General features: G+C 33.6%; 1 pseudogene; it reads left to right on the forward strand.

Moving 5' to 3' along the window:
- The window catches only part of LOC141489708 (eukaryotic translation initiation factor 2 subunit 2 pseudogene), a 64,756-nt pseudogene extending 46,931 nt beyond the window's left edge, over positions 1-17,825 (forward strand).
- The last annotated feature ends 1,508 nt before the right edge of the window (positions 17,826-19,333 follow it).

The following is a 19,333-nucleotide window of genomic DNA, read 5'->3' on the forward strand; positions in this document are numbered from 1 at the left end:
GGATGGGAGTGAGGGGGAGAAGTATTTCCACTTCAAATAACAATTCCTTTGTAATAGGCTTCAGCTTCCCAGTTGGAGTGACTGGGCTGATTTAAGATGAAATCTCAAGAAAAGAAACAGGCATGAAACATGTCTATCCCGGATCCTGTGTCTTATGCCTTACTGCAAACAAGTTAAAAGAGAAGCCTCCACATCTTTAACAGTGCTGATGCAGGTCATCCAGTGTGGGTCCTTACCCAAGTGTCTTCCAGCTGCATGGAAGGAACTTAGTGTCATAAGCACAGTTGGCTCCCAGAGAGAACCAAGGAGAGGAGGGTTTCTGGTGTGATTTCTTGCGCTTTTGGAAATAGTCTTTTGAGGATTAAACAAAAATTTTCAAAAGAATTGAATTGTCATTACTGAATCCATATAAAAATAACTATTATGAAATTTTGCCCAAAGATCAGCATCTAGAATGATATGTTACCACTACATTTAACATCCCTTCAATTAGGATGCTAATTAAATCTGATTTATTTCAAGGAAATGTCCAATTTATTTTTAATTACTGCATGCTTTGTCAGTCACTGAGTTTAATAGCAATGCCATCATTAGCTGATTATTTGTCTTATACATAGTTAAGTAAAGCAGAACCACAACTCACACATTTTTCTAATTTGAGAATAATAGAGAATAAACAAAACAATATAGTATTTTATCTTTCAAAAAGAAGTGGCTGCCCTAGTAGACAGTTATTATTTGGGTTCTTTTTTTCCTTCTTCCAAGCTTAAACACACACACACACACACACACACACACACACACACACACACACACACACAATTTAAAAAATCCTTGGAAAGATTAATTGAGTACCTTACTTTAGTCTTGCCTATGTAGGACTGGTTTCCTTTTCTTTATTCTACTGAGCTTTTGTAATTATCTATTTTTTTCAATAAAAGCAATGTAGCATGCAGGAGGGAGCTCCTTTTTTTTTCATTTTTTTCCCAGTTTGCCTTTGAATGTCCTCCATAGCACTATTATTTTTTTCCTGTGCATTCACCTTTATTTAGCTTGGGATTTAAAAAATAAATCATTATTTTGTTTGAATTTAATAAACATTTGTTGAGCACTAATTATGCACCATAGGCGGCTAAGTGGTGAAACAGATAGAGTGCTGGGCATAGAGTCAGGAAGACAGCTTCCTGAGTTGAAACTGGCCTCAGACATTTGCTAATTGTGTGACCCTGCGTAAGTCACTTAAGCCTGTTTGCCTCCATTTCCTCTTCAGTAAAATAAGTTGAAGAAGGAAATGAGGTACTGGAGAGTCTGATACAACTGAACAACAAAATTTTTATTCATCAGTAGTCGTAACTTATTTCAAACCATTGATAATATATTCAATGATGCTCATCCATGCTCTGGACCTAGATGGAAGACATTTAAAAAGTCAAGATACTAATATTTGATTAACTCCTTTAATGAGTAGCAGTGTATTTTCATAGTAGAATTGACAGAACATTGCTGGGAAACTGGAAAACCTGGGTACAAATTCTAATTTTAATTTACCAGCTGTATAATCCTAGGAGGTTCTCTAGGACTAAGCTTTCTTTTTCATAAAAAGAGTAGGTTAGGCCAAATACTTTTCCTGCTGTCTGTTTAAGCTCTGTTTGTCATTCTGTCTTAATATTATTCTATTTTATTCTGCCCACTCTCCTCACTCATTCTTGGCACATATTTGGATGTGAGCAACAACAATAAAAGACAGACCTGGTCCTCTGAGTCATTTTCTTGATTGATCTAATTTACCATGAAGGTTAATGTATTCTAAACTAATTCTGAGATTAATAACTACTTAAAGATATATGAAAGACATTTAGATGTATATGAACAGTGTGTCATAGCCTCTTTTATTACCTGTACTAAGACTTTGGGAGTTTATTTGATGAAATTTAAAGGGAAATTTGATTGCAGGCTATTGAGAATGACAGGTACAATGTACAAAAAGAACTTTAGAACTAACTCTTTTTTAATAAGTAAAACAAGTTGTAATTTGATTTTTCTGTAATGTGATTCCCAGAATCAAATGTTTATTTTCAAGGTGGAAAGAATTTTTATTCATTGAATGAGATAATTGAATGTGCTACATGGCTAAAAAGGAAGAATGAAACTTAGGATACAAAATGACATATAAGTTTGCATTTTATTTCTGATTCTTTCACTTAATCAGGTAATGAGACACAACAGGTAGCCAAATGCTGAATGATTCCTGCCTAGCCCTTAGAGCATTTTTAAAAAGATTTAATTTGTTTTCACTCAATCAATTGATAAGTATTTATTAGCATAGCACTATTAATCTCCCTAAGTTGTTTTTGGGTTAAAAAAAAAGACAAAACTCTACTATAGACTAAGTAAATTAATCTGAAGGTTACACAATTTCTCTGAAGTTTTCTAACTCTCTAACATACATGGCATACCTTCTTTTCCTCTCTTTTTCTTTCCATCTCTTGTTTTAATAATAAAATACTTTATGGCTACACAGCACTTGATATAATTTGTCTTGTTTGAGCCTCATGACATCCCTGAGAAATAAGTAGATCAAATATTATTGCTTCTATTTTATAGATGAGGAAACTTAGTCTCTGAGAAGTGATAAGGTCAAACAAATGGTAAGTTCTCCTCTCCTCTTATCTCTTCCTCCCTTCCCCTTCCCCTCCCCTTCCCCTCCCTACACTCCCCCCCTTATCTTTTTCAATTAACTTTCATAAAGTACCTACTGTGTGCTCAGAATTGTCAGACTGCTAGGTGATAGAGTGGATCTTGAGCTAGACTTGGGATTGGGAAGACCTGAGTTCAGACATTTATAATCTTTGTGATTGTTCACAAGGCACTTAACCTCTTTTTTTGTCTCAATTTCCTCATTTGTAAAATGAGGATACTAAAAACAATACCTATTTCCCAGGGTTTTAAGAATGAGATAGCATATAAATGTCTTGCATATCTGAAATACAATTAAATGCTAGATTAGTGCTATTATTAGTTTGATTATCTATGCTATACCTAAATCCTAGAGCAATAGATATATGGGGGATATCCCAGCCAAGTCTTGTTTCTCTAGGGGCTACTGTTAGACTTTGTGGACTTTCTTCTTATTGAGAACATATTATATAAATTAGGACCTAAGCAATATACATATATATTATTTAAATTTCCCTTAATAATATTTAGATTTGGCTCTTTGGGTCAATAATAATTATTCATTATTTCCTTTAAAATTTTTTTTGCAAAGTAATAGGGTTAGGGGCATCTAGGTGGTGCAGTGGATAGAGCAATGACCCTGGAGTAAGGAGGACCTGAGTTCAAATCTGACCTCAGACACTTAATAATTACCTAGCTGTGTGGCCTTGGGCAAGCCACTTAACCCCATTGCCTTGCAAAAACTAAAAAAAAGAAAAAGGTAATGGGGTTAGGTGATTTGCCCAAGGTCACACAACTAGTGAGTGTCAAGTGTCTGAAGCTGGATTTGAACTCAAGATCAATATTCTATTCACTGTACCACCTAGCTGCCCTCTTTCATTATTTCAAGAATACATAAGTTCATTAGTGTAAGTACACTCTTCATTTGTTCAGATGGCACCCTCTCTATAACTCTACAGATGACCTTTGGGAATTGTTTCCCTAAGTAAATTAATTTATATGCAGAAAATCTGATGATAGTCAGGACAAGTTCATAAAGTAGCTAGGTAGTGCAGTGGATAGAAGACTGAGCCTGGAGATAAAAGAGACCTGAGTTTAAATCTGACCTTAGGCATTTGCTAGTTGTAGGACCCTGGACAAGTCATTTAAACTCTGCCTTGGTTTCCTCATCTGAAAAATGAGAATAATTCTAATACTTACCTTTCAGAGCTGTTTCAATGATCCAGTGAGATTATAATTATGAAGTTCAGTGCCCAGCATATAATAAATGCTACATAAATTGAGTTCTTATTTTTGAATGATACTTGGACAACAGATTCAAAGAGTTGGAGCCCACATGGGAGTCAGGTGTTAAATTTTCAGAGAAAGCAACAAAGATGACAAATCAAGGCTCAATGTTGCTTTGTTGGTTGTCTATACCTAAGAAAGTGATGGAAAAATGATAATGATATTTAAATCTTAAATGTTTACATTTTCTTTAAATAGCTAATTGTTAAATACTTTCCCTGTGTCTAGTCCATTTCTTGGTCTATATTTGAAACTTTTCCAGAAACTGTTCTTCCCTGGTATAGTCTTCATAAATCAGAATCCCATCTAAGGCACAGTGAAATAAGTGAAATAGTGAAATAAGATTAACATTAATGATATATTTCCCCTATATATTTCTTCTTTTTTAAAAAGTTTGATTTGGAACATCTTATTTTTATTTTATTTTTTTCCAGTTACATTCAAAGGTAGTTTTCAACATTCATCAATTTACAAATTTACAAATTTCATATTTTTCTACCATTCTCCTTTTCCTCCTCCTCCCCATGACATCTACCAATATGGTAAAAATTGTACACGAACAATTATGTTTAACATATTTCCATATTTGTCATATTGTGAGAGGAGAATCAGAACTACCCCCCATATATTTCTTGGGGAAAAGCACTTTGCATCTTTGTTATGACCAACACTAAATGGTCATGACCAATCTAGTGATTATTGTACTAAATAAACTTCCTGAGGAATCTATGAATTCCATATTAAAAGTAAATAAGCAATTTTTTGCCTGTTCTTTAGACTGATTCTTCCATAGAAAATAAAGGCCACCAGTTGTCTTAGCAAGATAGGGAATCTTTTGAATCTTCTCTTCAGTGGAGATATGTGGGGCAAGAGGGGAAGTCTTTATTGCATTCCCAGCTGCGCAGCTAAGCAGCTGAGATCATCTTCATCTCTCTGTAGCGTTACTTTCTTCATCTGTAAAATAGATAAAAGCATATCCTGACTCTCTCACAGAGTTGGAAGATCAAATCAAATTATCTATTTATTTATTAAATTAGTATTTATGAAATTCCTTCTCTATCTAGTTACTATAACAAAACTTCCTGTTCTCAAGAAGCTTGTATTATATCGGAAGATCTGTAGAAGGGATTTGTAAAGCTTAAAAACACTAGTCAAATGCAATTATAATAAGAAAAATAACTATTATTTCTTTTTTGTTATTCAGGTGTGTCTGAATCTCCATGACCCATTTGGTTTTTCTTGGAAAAGATACTGAAATGATTTGCCATTTCCTCATTCAATTATTATTACTACTACTCCTAATTTTATTCTTATTAAATGGAATTCATATATAGAGAGTACTAGGATGCATTACTATCATAACACTTTTATGTTCTGTGGACTATTGTTCAGGAAGATAAAATGTCTGTCTTGACATTTTGTAATCGAATAAAAAAGTATTGGGATATTATTGCTCATTCTATACATTCACTGAAGGCATTTTGGGCACAACTGCAATAGCAGATAAGATGACAAGATTAGTATATACTTTATTCATGTTTGTAATTTTGGAATTACTATTACAAACGCCCCCATTTCTATTTTTTTTTTTTTAGTTTTTTGCAAGGCAAATGGGGTTAAGTGGCTTGCCCAAGGTCATACAGCTAGGTAATTATTGTCTGAGACTGGATTTGAACCCAGGTACTCCTGACTCCAAGGCCAGTGCTTTAGCCACCTAGCCACCCCCTGCTATGCCACCTAGCCGCCCCCTTCACCCCCATTTCTATAAACAAATCTACATGACCAACTATTTATTTGATTATTTTTTTGTTTAAAATATTGTTGACTAAGGCTTGTTGTTGTTCCTCTCTCTGGTACTATTTTTTACATTTGATACCTTTCTTAAAGTTAGAGAGAAAGTCAAGACTAATAAGATTGTCTTGGGAAGGCTTAGAAGGAGGGGAGCGAAACTGATAATTCATGTTTACTTTCTCTTTGCATATCTCATTGGCTCTGGAAAATTTTATAGACATCAACAAAGGAGGTGAAGAACATAGTACTTCTTAAAAAAACACACCAAAAAACCCCCATCAATTCCCCATTATTACTTTATCTTTTGCCATTCTATCACCCCCAACTTCAATCTGAAGATATCTCTTGGCATTTATCCCATGTATTCTTTGTAAACTTTTCATACAGGTTTGTCTTATCTCTCCAGGTAGACCACAATTCTTTTTAGGGCAAAGACTGTCATATTCAGTTAAATTAAATAAAACTTTATTAAGTGCCTACTATGTTCCAGAGACTGTGCTAAGAGTGATGCAAATAAGAATTCTTTGGATCACAAGATCTCATAGTTGGAAAAGTGGGACCTAGATATGATACATTCTAAATTTCTGCCCAATATATGAATCTTCTCCCCAGTGTTACAGACAAATGATATTCTTGTCTCTACTTAGTCAAGTCTAGGGAACTGAATAGTCAAAGAGACATTTGGTTATATTTTTAATTATTTCTGATTGTTAAAAAGTTCTTCCACTATTGGATCTAAATCTGCCTTCTTGCTTCCAATATGGATCTAAATCTGCCTTCTTCTTGCTTCCAATACAGCAAACATTTATTTCTAGTGCAAGAAACTTTGTTAGGTGCAGAGGATGAAAGACAAAACTAACCAACACACCAAATGACCACCACTACCACCACTATCACTAAAAAAAATGACAACTAGTTCCTGTCTTTGAGAAGTATATGTAGGGGACCTGAAAGATCATCTAGTCTGGTGGCTTTTAATTTTAGAGTCTAAAAAAAATTTTTTTAGATGCAATTGGGAGTCTTTGCCCAGGGCCACATAGCTAGTAAGTATCTGGAGGCCAGATTTAAATTCAGGTCCTCCAGATTTCAGGACCAGTGAGTGCACTATCCATTGTATCACTTAACTGGCCCTATCTTATGTATTTGCAAATATTATTTTGAGAACGATCTATACATAAGTTTCACCAGATTTCAAAAGTAGTCAGTGTCACAACAAATTTTAGGAATCTGTGATCTAGACTAACTCTTCTCATTTTAAAGAAGAGGAAAATTATGCTCAGAAATATGAAAGGACTTAGTATCACAGAGCAGGTTTTGTTTGGAATTTGGTCCAAAATCATGCTTGCTAGACTTCTTTATAATGTTTTTAACCCTTTTTTCTCCATGAGAGCAATCTCACATTTTGATGATTCTCTTGTCTTCCCATCTTCTCTTTATCAGGCTTAACATTTCTGGTTCATAGGACTTGGAATTGTTTTCAATAAATAATATATTCAATAAATAGTATGATCACAATGCTCGCCAAATTAAAGTTTTGGAACATGAATCTTTGGCCTGGGCAGTTTTGCAAAAGCAAAAGTTGTGTTTTTAGTCAAATACCAATTCTGAAAAAAATTTGGCTCAATATCATGAATTCAGTCATTTATTGGCAAACCTTGCTACTAAACAATGAAATTACAATGGGCTATCTTCTGGGTTGGGGAAAAATGATTTATTTTCACTAGTTATTGATGATCTCATAAGTGCAGAGTGGTGGAACAGAGCTCAGCTAGGAGTGATTTATGTAGGGTTATCAATAATGAATGGAAATAAAAGATATCTCCAGAGTTAGCCCTATTGTATGTCCACTTTATGCAACACTAAGCCCAGATAAATGTCAGGATTAAATCAATTATCTGGTCTCAGAAATGTACCAACAAACTGTTTAGAAAGTCAGATTTAATAGTCTAGGAGAATAATTCATCTTGGCTAAAATTCTTTAGAGTGCAGTTGTCACCAGAAAAGTCACAATCAAATGCGATTAAATTTTATATCTGTCTTCTTTCAATGAACTGGAGGCAAAACATGCATGTGTGAATGCAGCTTGAATGGACACCTGAGAGCTGATTGTTAAATTTTCAGTGAGAGAATTTATGCCTTAGAAATTGACAAATGCTATAAATCAAGGTTTGATTTATTGTTTTGTTGGTTGCTGAGACTTAAAAAATGTAAATGTTAATAATTAATATAGAACAAATTTCAATATTTTCTATATGTATTTTCTATAGTTTTTATTTTGGTGAGTTGGTTGTTGAATATTTATCAGTTCACCTGGGGCTAAATTTTTAATGACAAATGGAATGTCAACATCTCTGCTCTGTTCTTGCTATATTGTTCCTACTGTTTGTGTTTTTTCCTGGCCTGTTTTTGAATTCTACTTCTGTGACTGGTTAGCATGGGTATTTAAAACATGTTGTTAAGAAGAAAATACCATTAGTTCAATTCCCTTCTGGGCTAATTAACTTTTGTTGTCACAGGCTGTATGCTTGACTTCAGCCATCTTTCTTGGAAATATGAAAAGAGCTCCTTTATTGGGGGGGGATAGGACAAGATAGTTTGGATGGTGGTATATAAATCCATCTCCACAATGGGGAAAATAATTAGGCAAATAAGCTACTCATTACATGAAGTAATTACAGAAGGATTTCGGTGTATCTATTCCTGGGATTTTTGTTGAGTATAACAATACCTTGATTTTGTGAAAATTCAGGGTAGTCAGTTTAGGATCATAGGTGATGTGAAAAAAGTTTTCCATTTTTGCTTATTTTTTAAAGCTAGTGTTTCATAGGTGATAGTGTGAGGTAGCCCTTTCAGCACTTCTCTGTTGTGAAAGATAGGCCATCTGAGTTCAGAACCTTTCTTTCTGGGTGAGGCAATTTCTTGAGAATTTGTTGATTTGCCATCAGATACTACCTTGACTTTCCTATGCCTATTTAATACCAAGAATAGGAAGTTTATGAATTGTGATTCATTTCTTGATATTAATCATTGAAACAGAAAAATATAAAAGAATAAACATTTTGTAATATAGATTGTTCAGGGAAGTAGGGAAATGAAGTAGAGAGAAAGAGGACTAGCCTTGGCATCAAAAAGATCTGAGTTGAAATCCTGTCTTGATACATACTGATTGTAAGACTCAGAACAAGTTACCCAGGCCACCCAGTGTCCCCAGGCAACTCCTGGAAAATATAAGCTGTGGACAAGTTTCTTGTGTGAGGGGATTTATACACTGGACACTCCACTTATGTATGACAGGTTGGGACCAAAAAAAAAATTTTAGAAAGGAGGACCCTCTTACTTCCACTACCAATTATAACAGAGTATTCAATATTTTGGGAGGTCAACAAAGAAGATATTTATTGATATACATACATATATATGCCTATATAATCACTTAACTAAATGAGGGAGAAAGCTTTAAGTTTAACACACTTAAAGTTTTGTCTAAGGACTTGGGGACCACTTAAATAATGATTACTTCAAAAGGATGTAAATTGACCAAGTGTCTGCTAAGTTCTTTCTAAATACAAATCATTGACTTAGACTTTCATAAAATGTTCTTATCAGTTTGTGTGATCACTATGAGAAACATGGTGGTCTGATATTTTAATGCTATTTCAGAATACTCCATATTTTCTTATTTTTTCTTGTATCAAAGATTATGGATGGAAGTTTTTTCTTTCTATATATAATGTGCATGTGTATATATATATTTTGTGATTCAGTCCAACTACCTTTGATTTTTCTTCTTCATTTTAAATTATGTATACTATTTCTGTATACCATGTTTTATATTAGGTATGGAAATTGCTTTTAATCAGAATTCACTTGGCTGATGGAGGCACCTTTTGTGGATCAACTCCTCCTCTCTTTGCCATGCTAATAAATGCTAATAAAGATGTGTTTGACAGTTTTAAAATAAAAATACCAAGTGAAATTTATTTCTTCCATTCTATCAGTTAGTAAACAACTATTAGACTCTTTAACTATAGGCCAAGCTTGTAGGGATAAATGCTAGGGATATAAAGAAAGCTAAAAGACAGTCCCTGTTCTTAAGGAACATGTAATCTAATGAGTGAGACAATGTGCAAGTAATTATGTATGAACAAACTATATACAGGATAGATTGCAAATGATTAACAGAGAGGAGATGTGAAAATTAAGAGGGATCAGCAATGGTTTCCTGAGGAAGGCAGGATTTTAGCTGGAACTTGAAAGAAGCTACAGAAGTCAAAAGGCAGAAATCAGGAGGGAGACATAGGGAACTGCTAGTGAAAATGTGTTAATTCTAGATTGTGAGAGATGAAGGGCAGAAAAACTAAGTGCTCTACTGGTATGCTTTTGATACCATGAGAATGGCTTCCAATATGTCCGGTAGCCCCTCTATGTGGAATGTATGGTATGGACAAGTCACGCAGTATAAGGGAAGCAGGGATGGATTACAATTTGAATCTTTATAAAGAACTCCTAAATTGAGAAATCCCAAATTCATTTGAGTATTGAAAATATGCTCTGAGGTTAGTTAGTTATCAAATAACATTGACCATGGAGTTTTTACATGTTCAGAAAAAATAATAAGGATAATAATGTATTTTGGAAATATGTCATAATGTTACTATACTTTAGTACTTGAGATATCTTAGTTTTGTTATTGTGGATATTTTTTGCACTGATGGAGGCCACTCACTTAATCCCACCATATACCTATATCTTGTGAGTTACTGTAGTTGAAATATTCTATACCTAATGGCCACCTGGTGATAAGCCTCTTGGAATTTATGCATTCTAATCCTTACACTACAGAAAGGTCCATCAACATGACTTTTTTAAGCCTTTTCAGCTTCACAGGACCTGACAAACTTGCTCTGCAATGTCAAATTTTTGGGAACCAAGGCTCATCTTAAGAATGTAAAGAGGATTTGGAGAACTTTATAGGAATATCATGACCAAATGGAAAAGAAACACAGTAAAATGAAAGGTCAGGAAAATATTATTTCCTTGCTTGAATTTTGAGGTAGTTGTGAAATAATATTTAGGTTCACAGTCTAGAAGCATTAGAGTTGATAGAGGTAGAAGAGGAGAAAATTGCAGTGTGGCAAAAACATCATTAACAGCCTCATTTTCTTTTTAGGGGGTTATAAACTAGTAAATCTCCCTTTTGGGAAACCCTTGGAATTAATGGCCTTCTGCTTAAACTGCCTTTATCTGAATTTAATTTCAGCCATTGTTAATAGACTCAATGAAAAGAAGTATTAGGAGTATTAGGTTTTTCTTGATAAGAAATGCAGAGGAGATGGTAAAAAGTAGAAACATACCATTAGGTCACATTTTCTCAGGATTAAGTCCATGTTTTCATCTTCATAGCATTTTAGATCAGAAGCTAGAAGGCTCCTCATTTAATATCTAGTCTAAGCTTCTTAATTTACAGATGAAGAAACTGAGGCCCAATGCTTTGTGTAGGAGCCCACATTGCCTCTGTGAGATGATGGTTTTGGTTGTTTGTTTGCCACGTGTACTGATTGTTCCATCTGTCTTGCCATGGGTAGTTTGTAACTCTTGTGATTAAACATGTAATTAAGACTTAAATAAAATAAGCACAAGAGATTTTGTAATTAGGATGGGACTATTATGTGAACAACAGATTTAAATGTCAGCACCACTGGAATGAAAAGTAAGATGTTCATCTTTGAGTCAGGGGCTGGTAAGCATCTTTTACATATTGCTAATGGGAATCAGATGAGACCAGAACTCAATGTACCTAGTAGTGATTCCTAGCAGCCTTATAATGGATTTGCCCAGGATGATTTTTGGAATGATCTGTAGGCTGGCAGCATACACATGACGTGGTGCAAACATTATTATTTCAGCTTGTTTATTGACTTGTCATTTCATATCTTTCTCTTTTCAATGTAGTATTGTAAATCTGACTCACACAGGAAAAGTCACCATGATCCACTAGCCTGTCAAGAGTTGCGGCAATATTATTATGAAAAATACATTCATTTGTCTATATGGAAAGGATTTAAAGGTTGCTGCATTCATTTGTTCACAGTCTGAACACTTAATCATCTAGACACTATTCAGTAGGAAAATTATCTCTTCTTCTCCAGTCCATTAATGGTACTTTTCCAGTCTTGAGAAATATAAATACTGGAGTATATTAATGAAAATGACAACCAAACTTGATATAGTAAGGCTCAGAAAGTATGATTAAGTGCCTAGTTAATTAACTTTTTTCACCCCATAATTATAAATTCATGCTCATAATTTAAAGTTGTTTTAGATTACTGAGAAAAGGTTAGTAGACTGGCATGAAAGTGAGGTGAATCAGACAGCATTCTTTTAACTACATACCATCACCATAACAAAACATAGATTGAAATTTCTGGAAATATGAGGATGTGAAAGTATTCAGAATTTTCTATTATTGCACTAGAAGATGATCTATTTCTTGCTTTTCAATTCCCTACCTTAATGCCTTGTCATTACAGTCATTAGCAAGAAAAAGTAAATAAAAGAATCAATGGATCAATGAATATGCATTTATTAGGCTTGGATTATGTGCCATATACATTATGTTAAATGTTCGGAAACATTTTTTTAATGAGAGTTCTATTTTTTAATTAACAGAAATTTATTTTTTCTTCCTCTCCATTTTTGGAGGTAGTAATTAATTCCTTGTAACCAATATACATAGTCGAATAAAATAAATTTCCTCATTGACCATGTTCAAAAATTTTTTGTATTATTCTGTACTCTGATTCTCTTACCTTTCTCTTAGGAGGTATATAGCATGATACATCTATTATATGTCCTTTGGAGTAATGGATGGTCATTATATTGATGAGAATTCTTACAACTTCCAAAGTTATATGTCTTTACAGTGTTGTTATTATATAAATCATTCTCCCAGTTCTATGTAATTAATTTTTTTATTAGTTTATGCAAGTCTTCAAAACTGTTTATTTTAAAATTTTTTGATGTTATAGCATAAATTCTTCTAGTTTTCATTGTGTATCAGTTCAGGCAAATCTTTCAATCTCTCTGGAATTATCCATTTTCTTATTTCTTACTGCACAATAATATTTCATCACATTCTTATGTCATAATTTATTCATCCATTCCCAATTGATGACTATCCATTATTTTACATTTTTTTTGCTACCACAAAAAAGAGCTGCTAAAATATTTTTTGTATAAAACATTTTCATCTTTCTTTGATCTCTTTTGGGCATAGGTTTATAGCAATGATATAGATAGTTCAAAGAACTAGCTTTTTAATAGTTTAATAGCTATTTAATAGTTCATGTGTTTGTGCTTGTGTGTGTGTGTGTGTGTGTGTGTGTGTGTGTGTGTGTGTGTATGTGTGTGTGTGTGGTTCCTAATTGCTTCCCAGAATGTTTGGATCCATTCACAAACTGACCATCAACAATGCATCAACAATATATCAATGTGCCAGCTTTTTTCTTCCCATTGTCCCTTCAGCTTTTATCATTTATCTCTTTTTTCTTTCTCAAGCTGATAGAAATAAGGTAGAACTTCAGAATTGTTTTAATTTTCATTTCTCTAAATATTAGTGATTTGGATAAATTTTTTTCATTTGGATTTCTTTATTTAAAAACTGCTTTTTCATATCCTAAGACTATTGTGAAACAACTCTTATTCCTATAAATTTGACTCAGTTTCTTATATATATAGTATATAGAACCTGCATCAGGGAAACTTGTTGCAAAGAGTTCTCTTCCTCACCTGTTAGATGCTATCTTTTAAATATTAGCTTTATTGAATTTGTGCAATATCTTTTAAATTTTATATAAAAATAACTGATTTATCATCTGTGATCCTTTCTGTCCCTTGTTGGTCATGTGAGGTGAACTCCATATTGCCCTAATTTGTTTATGACATGACCATTTTATAACATGCTCAAATACCCATTTTGAACTTATAGTGAAAAATATATATGGCCAAAAATTGACCTAAATTCAATTTCTTTCATACTGTTGTACAATTTTTGTCAAATAATCCTTAAACCAGTAGTTGGAGTCTTTTCATTTATTGAGCTCTAGGCTGCTAGATTCATTTATTTCTGTATGTTGTATACCCAATTTGTTCTACTGATGGATCGCTTTATTTTTTAACCAGTAGCAAGTTGTTTTGAAAATTATTGCTTTGTAGCTATCTTGTACTGCCTAGAGCCCTTTCATTCCCACTTTAAAAAATTATTTCCCTTAATATTCTAGACCTTTTAAAAACAGTACTTTGTAGTTGATTATATGTATGTAAATATGTATGTTTTATAGGTAAAACTATGGAGTCCTTGACTCCATGGATCATGAATTCTAATGGAAGGGGATTACTTATGTATAGACATATCTATATGTACAAAGAGTAGATTGAAGGTAACTTTAGCAGGGAAGCACTACCTACTAGGAAAGGAAACTGGAAAATTTGACATTTGAACTAAATCTTGAGGAAGTCAAGAAGAATCAAAGATTGGGAAAGAAAACATTTCACAAATGGGGAATAGTTAATGCAATTCATATCAGCAGAGCTCAAATAATCCTGATAATCAAGGATTTCAATAACCTGAACGTTATCTATTATAACATTTTCTTGTTCCTGCCTCTGTTGTTTGTCCTTTGTTTTTGAAGAGGACCAATGACATCATGGATGTCTTCACTTGTCTGTGAATTGAATTTGTGAGGCAGAATTGCACAAAATTGTCAGCCTCACTCTCTCTTCCTAAGTACTGAAGTCTAGTGGTAGGACAACAGTCAAGACAACTGGTGATATCCCAGAATATAGTAAATAATGTTAACATATTTGATGTCTGACCAAAATCTAAGCACTTCATAGTACCTGGTTCAGTCACCTTCATGGTCATTGGAACAAATTATTTTCATCCATCTATTCTTCTAGGGGAAGTCATTACTTGTTTGGTATAGACATCCACCTAAGTCACTGACTGATTTGAGACCCTTGGATTATCCTCAACCTCATTTATCTCATTAGTGAAAGAGTTTATTAGGAGGGTTCTATTGTACATGCTATAGTATCCTGGAGCCATAGGTTATTGAACTACAATTTAAATATTGGAATGATAGTTTCCTGTTCATACTTGGACTATAATTATCAAAGGTTTGTAAATATATGCATGAACTCTAGAGAGGCAATGGGATATGGTAGATAGAGAGCCAGCAGAGGGGTCAAAAAGAAGATTCAAATCCTGACTGACAAATGTTAGCCATGTGAATCCAAGCAAGTCACTTAAACTCTCATCATTTTAGGTAATTCTTTAAGACTGCACATTGAAGAGAAGGTGATGACCTGAATTGGCAAAGGGAATTTCCACAATGGAGAATTCCTATATCTATGAAATCCCAGGTCCTGCCTCTATCCTTTATAAGTAAAACTTTACATGGAAACTTCCTCTGCATATCCAGTAAGCTAGATAGAGAAAATAAATAGCAATTCACTATTGGAATAAACAGAGAAATGGATAGATTGATAGATGATAGATAGTTTATTATGTGTCAAGAACTGTGATAAGTGCTGGGGATACCAAACAAGCAAGCTTGTCATAGCTTCCCCTCTCAAGGGGAAAGATGATGACTTGTAAAGGTATGCTTGAAAGGGTCAGGGAGAGAACACGTAACAATCCAGTCTAGATAATTCTGAGAAGTGAGGTGAAGGCCCAAAATTAGGTTAGACAGAATCCCATAGGAAACAAAAATACAAGGAAAGAGTCAGCTATAAAGCCCAGGACTTCAAATGTTTACATATAAATAACCAAAATGAATCAAAAAAGCAGATTTGATGTCATAGTTATGTAAGATGATATTTTTGACAGCAATATAGTTATTGATAGGTATATTCAAAAAGTACCACTTAAAAGAAATGTATAATAACATTACATTTTAAGAAGATATACTTATGTGAGGGAAATCTTACATAAGAAACTAGAAGGAGGGAAGTTTAGTAGAGAATATTTAGGTAGAACTCAATGGAAAAAGAGATGTAAGGAATATTGTTATCCAAATATACTTTGGAGCATCTTCGTGAAGGAGAGGGAATAGATGAGGGTTTGAGAAACAAAACACAAACCTGGCATAGAAGAATGATATGATATTAAAAGGAGGCTTTGATTCTCCATGAATCAGCTGGAGCCCTCTTTTTTGTCAGATATAGAGCAGCTAGTAGTATCTTGATTTGGATTAATTGTAATTTCATTTTTCATTCTTCAGAAAGAAGAGAAAGCAATCAATAAAGAAAAAGTGATTTCTGGAGTGAAAATGATAATAGACTTGGCAAGAATTATCATCTTATAATTTCTAATAGGAAAGGGGAGGAAAAATGGTCATCATCTGACTTGAACTACAGAAATGGGGAAGGGAGGTTTCAAAGGTTCAGAGGAAGAAGGAATAAGAAGCTATGAAAGAAAATTTTACTATAGAAATCAATTCATAAGGGAAGAAGAATTCTCAAGAATGAGATTCCCAAGACAGATATAGAGATAGAATTTCAACATGGAGGAAAAGGGGAATTTGTCAAAGAGATATACATGTGAATGTAAAGGGAACTCATCAACCTATTTTGATTTTTTTAAAAAGACAAGTACATATCTAGAAACAAGGTTAAGTAATGGATGATGAAGACAAAAGAATAGCAAAATCCTGTAAGAATAGTGTCAGAAATATAGAAGTTCAGAATAAAATTCTTCTGTGTGTGTGTGTGTGTGTGTGTGTGTGTGTGTGTGTGTGTGTGTCTATATGTGTGTGATAAAGATGTGAATGTGAATGTTGGAATAGTTAGGGTAGAAAAGAATGAAAAATAGACATATAATAAGAATAAATAGGTAGCACTAAGAGAGCATTGAATGGTTTTTCAAATCATCTTCAATGGGTTTATCACCAGTATTATAGATGGTCTACTGAATTGACCGATGTGATTTCTGGTCTTGTAACTCAGAATTGGAGATAGGTAAATATCCTGTCTTTACAAAAAGGTAAGAAAATGGACGTTGGAAGCTATACATCAGTGAACTTGACTCTGAATCCTGTCAAAATTCTAAAATGTATTATTAAATGAATAGTTTGTGAATATCTATTAAAGGAAATAGGAGGTACAAATAACCAGAATTACTATATTAAGAATAAGTCATGCCAAACAAACCTTAATTTTTTTGTCTAGTATTTAATAAGTATTTAATTAAGTTGAATTAATAGCAGGTCATGTCAAATAACCATAGAAAGAGGAAGAGGGAGAGGAAAAGAAGAGGAAGAAGGAGAAGGAACTGACCTTTTTATGATGGATGAAAGAGATACACAAAGGAAATACAACCCTTGGAAATAAAAGAAAACTGAACCAGAACCAATAGAGAACAGTGGTATAAAAACTGATTAAGGAGATGGATGCTTTTGATGATCTGGATGACTTAAACTTTTTCAATCAGAAGAAAATATATTTGATATTGATGAACTGAAGGAGGTGTAAAAGACATAAAGATTAAAAATGATGTGTAAGAACCAACAGAATCAGATGGCTTTGATATCATGCAATAAAAAAGAAGGAAAGGAAGAATGTCAACTTCCCAGATGAGGATAAAACACTAGAATATGAAGACAGCAAAAAGGATGATGGAATTTTCATCAGCAATCAGACTGGCCATGCATGAACAGATGAGAAAGAAACTAGACATATAATAAATTGTTAGATTGATTACTCAACATAGAATGGGAAAAGAATTCAGATATTGGTTGCTAGAGGAAAAAAGAAATTTGTTATGAAATCTACACAGGCTGTTAGGATAAGAATAAAGAAAACTTTTTCATCAACTTCACAGATATATGTTAACAGAATAAACATTTCCTGGCATTTTTATTAACTGAACTAGATATAAATGGTTCCATAGATGGTAGCAAACAACTTATAATCAAAGGAAGATTCCAGCAGAAATAGAAAATGTCTTGAGAAGCTATAACAAGGCAAATGTCATCTGCTGGACATGTTGGTCACCAGACATAGTCCTATAAGACACATGACTCATTTCTTATAGTGTGACACCTTTCCCTTTCACTTCTCTGTCACCATTAACAAAAATGGGTTCCCTTTCACTTCTCTGCCACCACTAACAAAAATGGGTTCCATCACAGCTAAAAGAGCACAGCTCTGCCAAAATTAACTACTTTGCTAATCAACACTTTGCTAATCAACACTGGGTTTTGCTAAGTATTTTGGAGACAGGATTAAACAGGTTTATAATCAGAGTGATATTACCCTGGCATTAAAATTATAAAATAAAGTCTAACATTTGTTTGATTCAGTGAAATCCTTGGAAGATGCACAATACTGAATATACCTGATGGGGAATATACATGGTGCTTTAAAAAAAACATAAAATTGTGTAAAATTCAAGATAAAGTTATAATAATGAAACTTTATATTTATCTTATTTTCAGGTCTGAATTCTCTGTCTTATCTCTCCCTTTCTACCACTTCCATTGAAAGAGCACAAAGAAAACAGGTCTATTGTACATATGTAATAGTAAAGCAAAACAAATTCCTGCTCATGAACACAGTATTCTGCTCTTATTTTTGTCTCTGTTGTGTCTATTCTTTACCCTGCTCTTGGATAAAGGAGAAGTGAGCTGCAAAAGAGCTATTTCCTTTATTCACATAACAGCTAGGGGGAAACTGGAGGGGTGTAGGGTACCAGTGAACTGTAGCAAAGGATTTTTCTGCCATTTTATTATGTAGGGTTAATGTTTAGCTAAGATATTTAAGGACTAGAAAAAATATCTATATAAGCTGTCCCTATCCATGTCTTTGGGCAATATTAGCAGAAAAACTTTTAAGAATTAGATATTAGAGAAAGGTACTTGTGTTTTATATGGTTATCCAAAGGAGTTTCCCTTTACTGGCTATTTTCCATGTATAATCATGCATGCCAACATTTGACTGATTAGTATGAAGGAATCACTGGGAGCAGATAACTATTGATGTCTTTATGTGTGTGTGTGTGTGTGTGTGTGTGCATGTGTGTGTGTATACATGTTGTATACATGTCCCCCTCAAATTATCATAATGATGCATACCTGAAAACCACTAATCTGAGATTGTTTTATTTTATTTTATTTATTTTCATCCATTTGTACATGTATATTTCCAAGTTACAAAGTTTCCTTCCATCCTACCTTCCCACCCCCCTCCCCTCAGTTGGGAATGGTCAGGTTAGCATTTTACATGCATATTTTGTTAAACATATTTACAAATTAGTAATTCTTTGGCATGAGGAATAAGGATTAAGGGAAAGAGATACATAAAATATAATTTTTATAAAGTGTTCATCAGATTTGGTAGGGGTGTTTTTTTATGTGTTTTGTTCTGTTTTTTTTTTTCCCTCTGGTTGGGGATAGTATAGTCTATAATTTGTTAAATATGGTTGTCCTAGCTCTCTGGACTGTCGAGAGGGGTTGTTTCCATCAAAGTCATTCATCTATATTGTTGATGTATAAATTGTTCTCTTGGCTCTACTCCCTTC

This window comes from Macrotis lagotis, chromosome 1 (genome assembly GCF_037893015.1).
Source record: "Macrotis lagotis isolate mMagLag1 chromosome 1, bilby.v1.9.chrom.fasta, whole genome shotgun sequence".
Taxonomy (NCBI): domain Eukaryota; kingdom Metazoa; phylum Chordata; class Mammalia; order Peramelemorphia; family Peramelidae; genus Macrotis; species Macrotis lagotis.